Consider the following 9,095-nt stretch of genomic DNA (forward strand, 5'->3'; position numbering starts at 1 on the left):
CTAGAAACTTACTAACTAAAACTAATTTAATACTAGAAAATGACAATTTAACTAGATTCAATAATGGGAAAGGAACTTCTGTTTAGTTCAACTCGGTTAACTTTATGGTTGATTTTAAGGTAATAGTGCAATGAATTAATTCTTTCGTTGGTTACCGATTCAAGTGATTAGGTTTATGTTCACTACCCTAATCCTTAGCAAATAAACTAATTCAAACAGTGGCCAATTGCTTAATTTAATTATATTTACTAGATTAATTATTCGGGTTAAGTTAGACTTGCAATAGCTAATTAATTCATTATTCTTAATTAACCTCTTGTTTGATGGTCATCTTACAAGCTTGCACATGAATTTACTCAATTTCCTTATTAATCCTAGTTTCGTATTCATTAATTCTAGACATATGGTATAGTGGTCACATATCATATGAGGTTGATAATCAATAGATGTTCATGCTAATTAATTATCTTCCTATTAACAGAAAATTAATTATCATTCATACACAAGGTTCTTTAGCAAGCTAAAATAACAATAATTCACCAACTTAGAATTAATCCTACCAATCAATCAAACCATATTGTCAACTTTGTATTCCAAACAGAAGTCTAAAGAATTTAGTTCATAACTAAGGTAAATAACAGCAAACAATTAAGTTCAAGTTGCTTAATCATGTTGACAAAAGAAAAGAAATAAGTAGAATGATGAAATTATGCCTTAATTACTCCCGGAATTGAATTCTAGCTTCCTTAGTCGACTTCTAGGGTTCTTCTGGCTTCTTATTCGCAGCTAAGCACTTCTGAAACTTCCCAGAATTCTCTTTTCTCGATTTGTGGAGTTATCTTTATATATGCGTTCCGACTCGTCGAGTCATATGGTGACTCGTCGAGTCCCTCTCACATTCTCCGTATTGCGATAACTATCTTGACTTCCGAATCATTATCCTGATTCCGCGACCGGACTCGTCGAGTCCAGGCTCGACTCGACGAGTAGAAGCCTTTTTATGGGTGTTTTCTTTCTTCATTCCACTCTTGAGCTCCTAACCGCTTCTCTTGCTTCCTTTCGCTTCCGAGCTTCATCTTTGGACTGAAAAACATAATTTAACACTTTTAAGTACCTTTTGTCCATAATATGCAACAATTTAGTTAATATATGAATAAAAAACTATACTTAATACACACTAAATATGCACATATCAATAATATCATCTGGTCTTAAACCCTAGATATATGGTTTACTGTTTGCTAATTGGTTGTGCATTGATAGTGCTTAAACGCATCAGTAACTTGATGTTATAAAACACATTGTTTTGTATGATTTGGTTAGTGGATAGTAAATGTATATAATTCGAAGTTTATCTGTTGCTTTTATCCTAGGAGGGTAAAAGCGATATTAGGGGCCCTCGATAATTTGATTTGACTTTATGTGTCAGGCCCGGTCAGGACTGAATTGATGTGTTCAATTAAGTTCTATGTCAAATGAATCTGAGATCGAGAAACAAACTGTTGGACAATAAGTATGACTATGTTCCATGTAATTGTCTGCATGATATCCAGAACAGAGGATTATATGATCCCTTATCTTAAGGACAGGTTATTGATAAGATCAAGAGTTTTTAGAACTGTGATTGCTAATCGGATCCAGAAGTTACATTTGCATTTATAGTTATTAGACTTATCCAAGTGGGAGACTGTTGGATTAGTGTCTAAGTCCATAACTATATTTGGTATGTACTTGACCCGGTTGTGCATGGTCCTTTTGGGCTACCTTCACCAAAGCAACTTGAATGGAGGAATAATATAGAAAGAGGTGATTATGGTTTATTAATATATTACAAGTCTAATATATTAAAAGAGAAATTATATTTTTTTTAATTAACATTGGTCAAGAATTAATTAAGAATTAATTTTGTGATCAAAAGAAGTTAATTGAACTAAGGGGACTAAACTGTAATTATGTGATAGTTGCAAAGTTAGGCAAGGAAACCCTAATAGATAGGGTGAACGAATTCTAAGGATAAGGCCTTAGGAATTCATCCAAGATAGGGCTTCTAGAATTATCCTTGGGCTGCTTGGTGGCTAAGTAACCAAATAAAGATAATCACCGACACCCTAATTTCGACACGTATATAAGGACCGCTAAGGCTAGGGATTTCGGCTAACACTTGAACCCTAGAAATCCTAGAGACGAAATTCTCTTCTCCCCTCTCTCTCTTGTTTCCTCCAATTGCTATTGGTGTTTGTGATTCATTAGAGGCACAACACCTAAGGTGCTAAAGTTCTTAAGGCTTCAAGATCTTCAATCAACAACAAGGTAAGCATCTAGATCTGTTTTGTTATGTTAATTTGATTATATACAATAGATCTTGGGTTTGAAAGTCTTGGATGAATGAATGTTCAATTAGAGAAACCTAGATCCAAGCATTAGGGTTTGCATGAGCACATAAGATGTTCTTTTGGCTCAAACCCATCAATGTTACAATACAATTGGTAGTTCCAGAAACATACATTCCAATGGGTATTAACAACACGTTTTGTTTACAAATACATACATATCTTTAAATAGTTTTATTTAGATAAAACTACATTACACTATTTTCCAATGCAATACAGTCTACATTTCTGGAAACATGCATTCAAATGATTTTTATAAAGATATAAAACTACATTATACCACTTCAGAGTACATCAATACTTACACATTTTCAGTTTCAGGATGTTTAAGACTATAACTCACTTTAAAGGAAAATATTGGATTTTCAGGAAAAACACACTATCATTTTCAAGGAACAATGCCATATATCTTTCTCATACAAAAGTACTTATGAACTCACCAACTTAATTGTTGACACTTTTTCAAAACCACTTGTATTCTCAGAGAATTAGTAGACAGGTACCCACACAGTTTTTGTGAAGATGGAGCATTGCAATGTCATGTTATATATTTTGTCATATATTTTCGGAGTTAAAAAAACAATGAAATGAACTCAATGTAAAAGTTAAATTATCAATATAATGGTTGTAATGCTTTGATCTCTTTTATTCAAGTGGTATGATACTGTGCATGACATCATCCGCCCCCAGATGTTTCCGTCGTTTTGTCGGTTCAAGGGTGTGACACGCAAACTCCTAGCATCCTAACATAACAACAATGATCGACATTGGTACCTTAGACCTGCTAAACCCAGCAAGGAAACTCATGTTTGAATCTGAACAATATCTGAATATGTCCCGACTCTAAATATCAACTCTACCCAACACCTAAACGATAAATCCTTAGATACAACTCAAAATACCTCAACACCCCCCTTAGGTCAACTTGGTCAAAGGCAGAAGTCAGGTCAAGGTCAACAATCCATGTTGACCAAACACGTCGTGTTGACTTGAAAACACACCATGTTTCGCCATCATCCAAATATTTGGGAAAAAACCCCAACTAACACTTTGCGTTCACTTACTTGCAAACATGTCGTGTTTTCCTGAGTTCCAACAACTTAACACATTAAGCTGCCTTCTTCAACTCCAAGAGCTCCAAAGCTCAGATCTAGACCAAAATGATATTTAGAAGGGTAAAGTTTCCAAATCTACCCATATGGACTACCAAAAGGGTCCAAAACTAAACCAAGAGGTTTAATAGCACAATGGCTTAACCAAGAAGCACTTAATCCTTAAATACATAGCCCCAAAACGTAGACTTGACTTCCTTGACCTAGAAAACCATGTAAAGTCGCCAACTTTACATTTATGCATGTCTAAATGAAGCTCTTAAGCTTAAAAAGGGACTTAATAATGACTTAATGTATGCATGTAACCAATTATCTCATAAATCTTGCACCTTTATGCTCAAGGACTCCAATACAAGCCTAGATCTGGAATAACAAGCCCTTAAAACGACTTCACTCTCTCATCAACCCAAAAGGGGACCAAACGCATAACAAAGCACAATATGAAGTGATCTAAACATCCATAAGTCAAGGTTCAAACTTGATACCTTAGAAAGCTTCCACAAAAGAAGATTATTTTGGATCCAAAGCCTTTCCACCAAGTAAAACAACTGTAAGATCTCCTCTTCTTTCACAAGGGCCAAAAATGAGCACCGAGAGCTTCTTACTAGCTCAAGAACACTACCAAGAGAATTAAGGATCAATTTTAGGGTTTTAGCAGCAATGAAGGTTGGTAAGGAGGGCATCCATGAGGACTTAAGGCCTTTATATTGGGTGAAACACCCTAAAAATTAAGGTTTCTCCTCCATCTACCAACACGCTGTGTAATGACACAAAAACATCGTGTAGGTTTAATAGAGTTCGCAACCCACATGCCTATCGACACGTCGTGGTGAGGCTTCACCATGTCGTGTTCAAAGAGAATCATGAAGGCATTTGGAATTAATTCCATACCTGGAATCGAGTGTTAAAAATCTTCCCCACTTGGATCAAACTTTGTCCTCGAAGTCCGTCTCCCCAAATAACTTTGGGTAGTGCTCTCTCATTTCATCCTCAAGCTCCAAAGTCTAGTCTAATCCCTTGCGATGCTACCACTACACCTTCACTAACTCAATTACCTTGTTCCTCAATGTTTTCATCTTCCAATCCAAAATCACCACCAGTCTCTAAATATAATTCAGGCGGTCATCTACCTGAATATCCTCCAATGGTACCACTGTGGAATCATCCACTAAACACTTCAGCAACTGAGAGACATGGAATGCAGTATGGATCTGACTTGGCTCATTTGGAAGATCCAAGCGATAAGCAACCTGGCCCACCCGAGCCAAAACCCTGAACAGGCCAATATACCTAGGGCCCAGCTTGCCTCGCTTCTTGAATCGGATGACACCTTTCCAAGGTGAAACCTTCAGGAGAACCATATCTCTCACCTGGAACTCTAGTCTGATGGAACATGTCGACATAACTCTTCTGCCAACTTTGAGTTGTCTGGAGCCTGCTCTGAACCTGCTAAATCAGCTCAGTGGTCTTGAGCACCACCTCACTACTCCCCATAACCCACTGACTGACCTCGCCCCAACAAATCGGGGTCCTACATTTCCTCCCATAAAGCATCTCAAAAGGAGGTCAATCAATGCTAGCGTGATAACTATTGTTCTACGAAAATTCCGCTAACAGAAGATACGTATCCTAACTCCCTCCAAAGTCCAACACACACGCACGCAACATATCCTCAAGGGTCTATATAGTCTACTCACTCTGACCATTGATTTACAGATGAAATGCTATACTAAAGTGAAGATGAGTGCCCAACTCGTCATGAAACCTCTTCCAAAATCTTGAAGTAAAACGAACATCCTTACCAGAAACCATTGATATCGGCACCCTATGATGTGCCACTACCTCCCGCATATAAACCTCAATTAACTTCTCTGCAGAAATACTCTCCTGAATCGGAATAAAATGCATGCTCTTGGTCAAACGATCCATAATGCCCAAATCGAATCCACTACGCGCGCCGTCTTAGGAAGCTTCGTGATAAAATCCATGGTGATGTCTTCCCATTTCCATACGGGAATCTCCAACAACTACATCTCGCTATAAGGACGCTGATGCTCGGCCTTGACCTTCCTACAGGTCAAGCACCGATCCACATACCATGCCACATCCCGCTTCATGCAGGGCTACCAATAATTAGGGCGAAGGTCCCTATACATCTTCACCGCCCCGGGGTGAATGGACAACCTCGACTTATGAGCCTCCTCCATCAGGATCTGCTGTACACCTCCCCAATACGGAACCTAAACTTTTCGGTGCAAAGTCAACAATCCATGACTATCATAATCGAAGGAAGCCACCTGACCTACAATTCGCTCGTTCTTCCGGTGCTCTTCCTTCATAGCCTCAACCCGAACCTCATGAATCCGCTCCAACAATGGAGTACTCCCAGTCATCCTCAAACATATGTATCTGATCGTAGTCACAACCTCCTTGCGGCTGAGAGCATCGGCCACCGCATTGGCCTTTACCGAATGATAAATGATCTTATAATCATAATCCTTCACCACATCCAACCATCGTTGTTGCCTTATATTCAGTTTCGATAGATCCATCAAGTATCTCAAGCTCTTGTTATCCGTGTAAATAGTACAATGGACCCCATAGAGGTAATGTCACCAAATCTTGAGGTAGAAAACCATTTCTCCCAACTCTAAATCATGTGTTGTATAATTCACCTCATGAGGCTTCAGCTGCCTCAAAGTGTAAGTGATCACGCGACCCCCATGCATTAACACTACCCCTAACCCTGTGATCGAAGCATCAGAATATACCACGAAATCATAAACACCCTCTAGCAGGGTCAGAATCGGCGCCTCACATAATTGTTGTCTCAGAGTCTCAAAAGTTGCCTGCTGCTCAAGCCCCCAACAAAATGTAACCGTCTTCTTGGTCAGTCGAGTCCACGAAACATCCATCTTGGAGAAGTCTTGGATGAATCTCCGATAGTAACCAGTCAAACCAATAAAACTCCGAATCTGAGATGGAGACCTTGGAACCTCCCATTGCATCATGGCCTCGACCTTGGCCGGATCGACCAGAATACCCTTATGGCTAACAAGGTGCCCCAAAAACTGCACCTCGCACTTGGAGAACTTTGCAAAAAGTCTCCCCCTCCTCAATGTCTATAACACTTCCCTCAAGTGCTCTTTATGCTATTCCTGAGTCTTGGAATAGTCCAAGATATCATCAATAAATACTATCATAGACCGATCCAACATCGGTATGCACAAGCGGTTCATGAGATCCATGAACGCAGCTGGAGCATTGGTAAGCCCAAAAGGCATCACCACCAACTCGTAATGGCCATAACGAGTCTGAAAAATTGTGTTATGTACATCCTCATCCTTGAACCGCATCTGATGATAGACCAATAACAAATCGATCTTAGAGAACAAAGATACACCTTGAAGCTAGTCAAAAAGATCATTAATCCTCTAAAGTGGATAACGGTTCTTTACCGTTACTTTATTTAACTCTCGGTAATCCATACACATACGATGAGACCCGTCCTTCTTCTTCACAATCAAAATCGGTGCTCTCTAGGACTGCTCGGTCAAACAAATCCTTATTATAACAGTTCCTATAGCTGTGTAGACAACACCTGCATCTCGGGAGGAGCCAACCGATACAGTGCTTTGGCTATCGGAGTCGCACCTGGAACGAGATCAATCTGAACTCCACTTTCCTTTCCGGAGGTACTCCAGGAAGTTCCTCCGGGAATACATCCTGGTACTCCTGCACAATTGATACATTATCCATGGTCGCCTTACCCTTAACCTGGGTATCCATGACATAAGCGATAAAACCCAAGCAACCCTGATGAAGATAGCGCCTGGACCTCGCTGCATAACAGAAATTCCGCCCACGTTGTGGTCTCTCACCATGAATCACCAAATCTGCCTCACTTTGGGTCCAAATCCAAACTAACTGCTGCTCGGAGTCGATCAGTTCCCTATTAGGGATCAAAAAATCCATGCCCACAATAACCTTGTTCCCTCACAAAGGAATGGGAACCAAATCAGTTAGATACTGCTCGTTGAATAAATGAAGAGTACAACCCTGATGAACCCTCACAACTCGAACCATCCTATCATCAATAATCTCAACATCAAGAGGAAAAATCAGCTCACCTGAAGTTCCAACAAATCTCTTGCTAAGAACAAGTGATACAAAGTATCGGGTAGCCCCCGAAGAAAATAATACCAAAGCAGAGATACCGTTCACAAGGAACGATCCTAAAATAAAACACATAAATATAAGAAATGAATTTAATATAAATAAATAAATAAGGAGAAGATACATACCCGTTACAACATCAGGAGTTGCACGCACCTCCTCTGTCGTCAGCTGGAAAGCCCTGCTCTTCGCCGCAGGTGCATCTGCCCGTCTCTGGCGGCTGTCACTAATCCAAAGAGTCGCACGAACGGGTTCTGGCACCGGTCCTGCTGCAGCTAAACTCATATAATGGGCCTTCTTGTCGCCCCTCTGATTACAATGGAAGCAAATCAGATTTGATCCCTGGGTGGTGTGGTAGCAGTACAATCCCTGCTATAATGACCCATCTGGCCGCACTTGAAGCAACCATAACCACCACCTATGCACGGTCCCTCGTGCGTCTTGCCGTACTTTCCATAGCGTCTACGGATCTGATGGCCTCTCAACATGGAATTCGATACCTTGGGCCTCTTGCCCAAATCCCCTGATGTCTAAACCTCTTCTGATTTCCTCTTCCTCTCCATCTCCAGGTCAATCTCCCTCTCTTTAGCTCGAGTTATCACATCCTCTAACATCTTGCAACTGGATCGGCTCACAAATTGCTGGATGTTGCTCCTCACCATCTCATTGTATGGGGCCTTCTTCATCTCCTCATATTCCACATACTGCGGAACCAGAAGTGCCCTCTCCCTAAACATCATAGTGATCTCAGCCACCGTCTTCGTAGTGTGGCAGAGATCCTGAAACTCTCACGCCAACTGTTGAAACTCAATCATCGGTGCAAACTCAGCTCAAAACCTAGTTGAGAAATCATCCCTGGTTATCCCATCAACAACATCATCACCACCGCATGTCTTACCTTCTCCCATCTGTCCCGTACCCCCTGCCCCCGTCCTCTAAAAGGCAGGAAGCTAGTCTAACCTTGTCCCCCTCAGGACAACGACTGGTGCGGAAGGTATTAGCAACATCTTCTAACCACCACCGACTCGCTATTGGGTCCTTCTCCCGATGATAGTATGGAGCTCCACATGCCCGGAACTCCCTAAATATCAAAGAACGTGCTCCCACTAGTACCGTCATCTCAGAACGAAATGAGCTCAATTGCTTGTCTAGAACCTCCATAAGACATCCTTGACTGTGCTGAAGATCACATGAGTCTAATCAAGAATGCAATGAGTCATCTCAGATGAGATGAACTCCCTAATCTACTCATTGAGCTGCTCGGCTCTAGATCCTAAGCCCAAGCCCTCCCCAACACCAGAACTGCCAGTAGGTCTGCCTCGCAATACCACCATATTGAAAATAGATCATATAAACAATCATAATATGCATCGAAATATATCGGGGGATCACAACTCTCCAAGCTCACTGGTTTCAT

The sequence above is a fragment of the Lactuca saligna genome, chromosome 2, assembly GCF_052625555.1.
Source record: "Lactuca saligna cultivar CGN05327 chromosome 2, ASM5262555v1, whole genome shotgun sequence".
Lineage (NCBI taxonomy): Eukaryota > Viridiplantae > Streptophyta > Magnoliopsida > Asterales > Asteraceae > Lactuca > Lactuca saligna.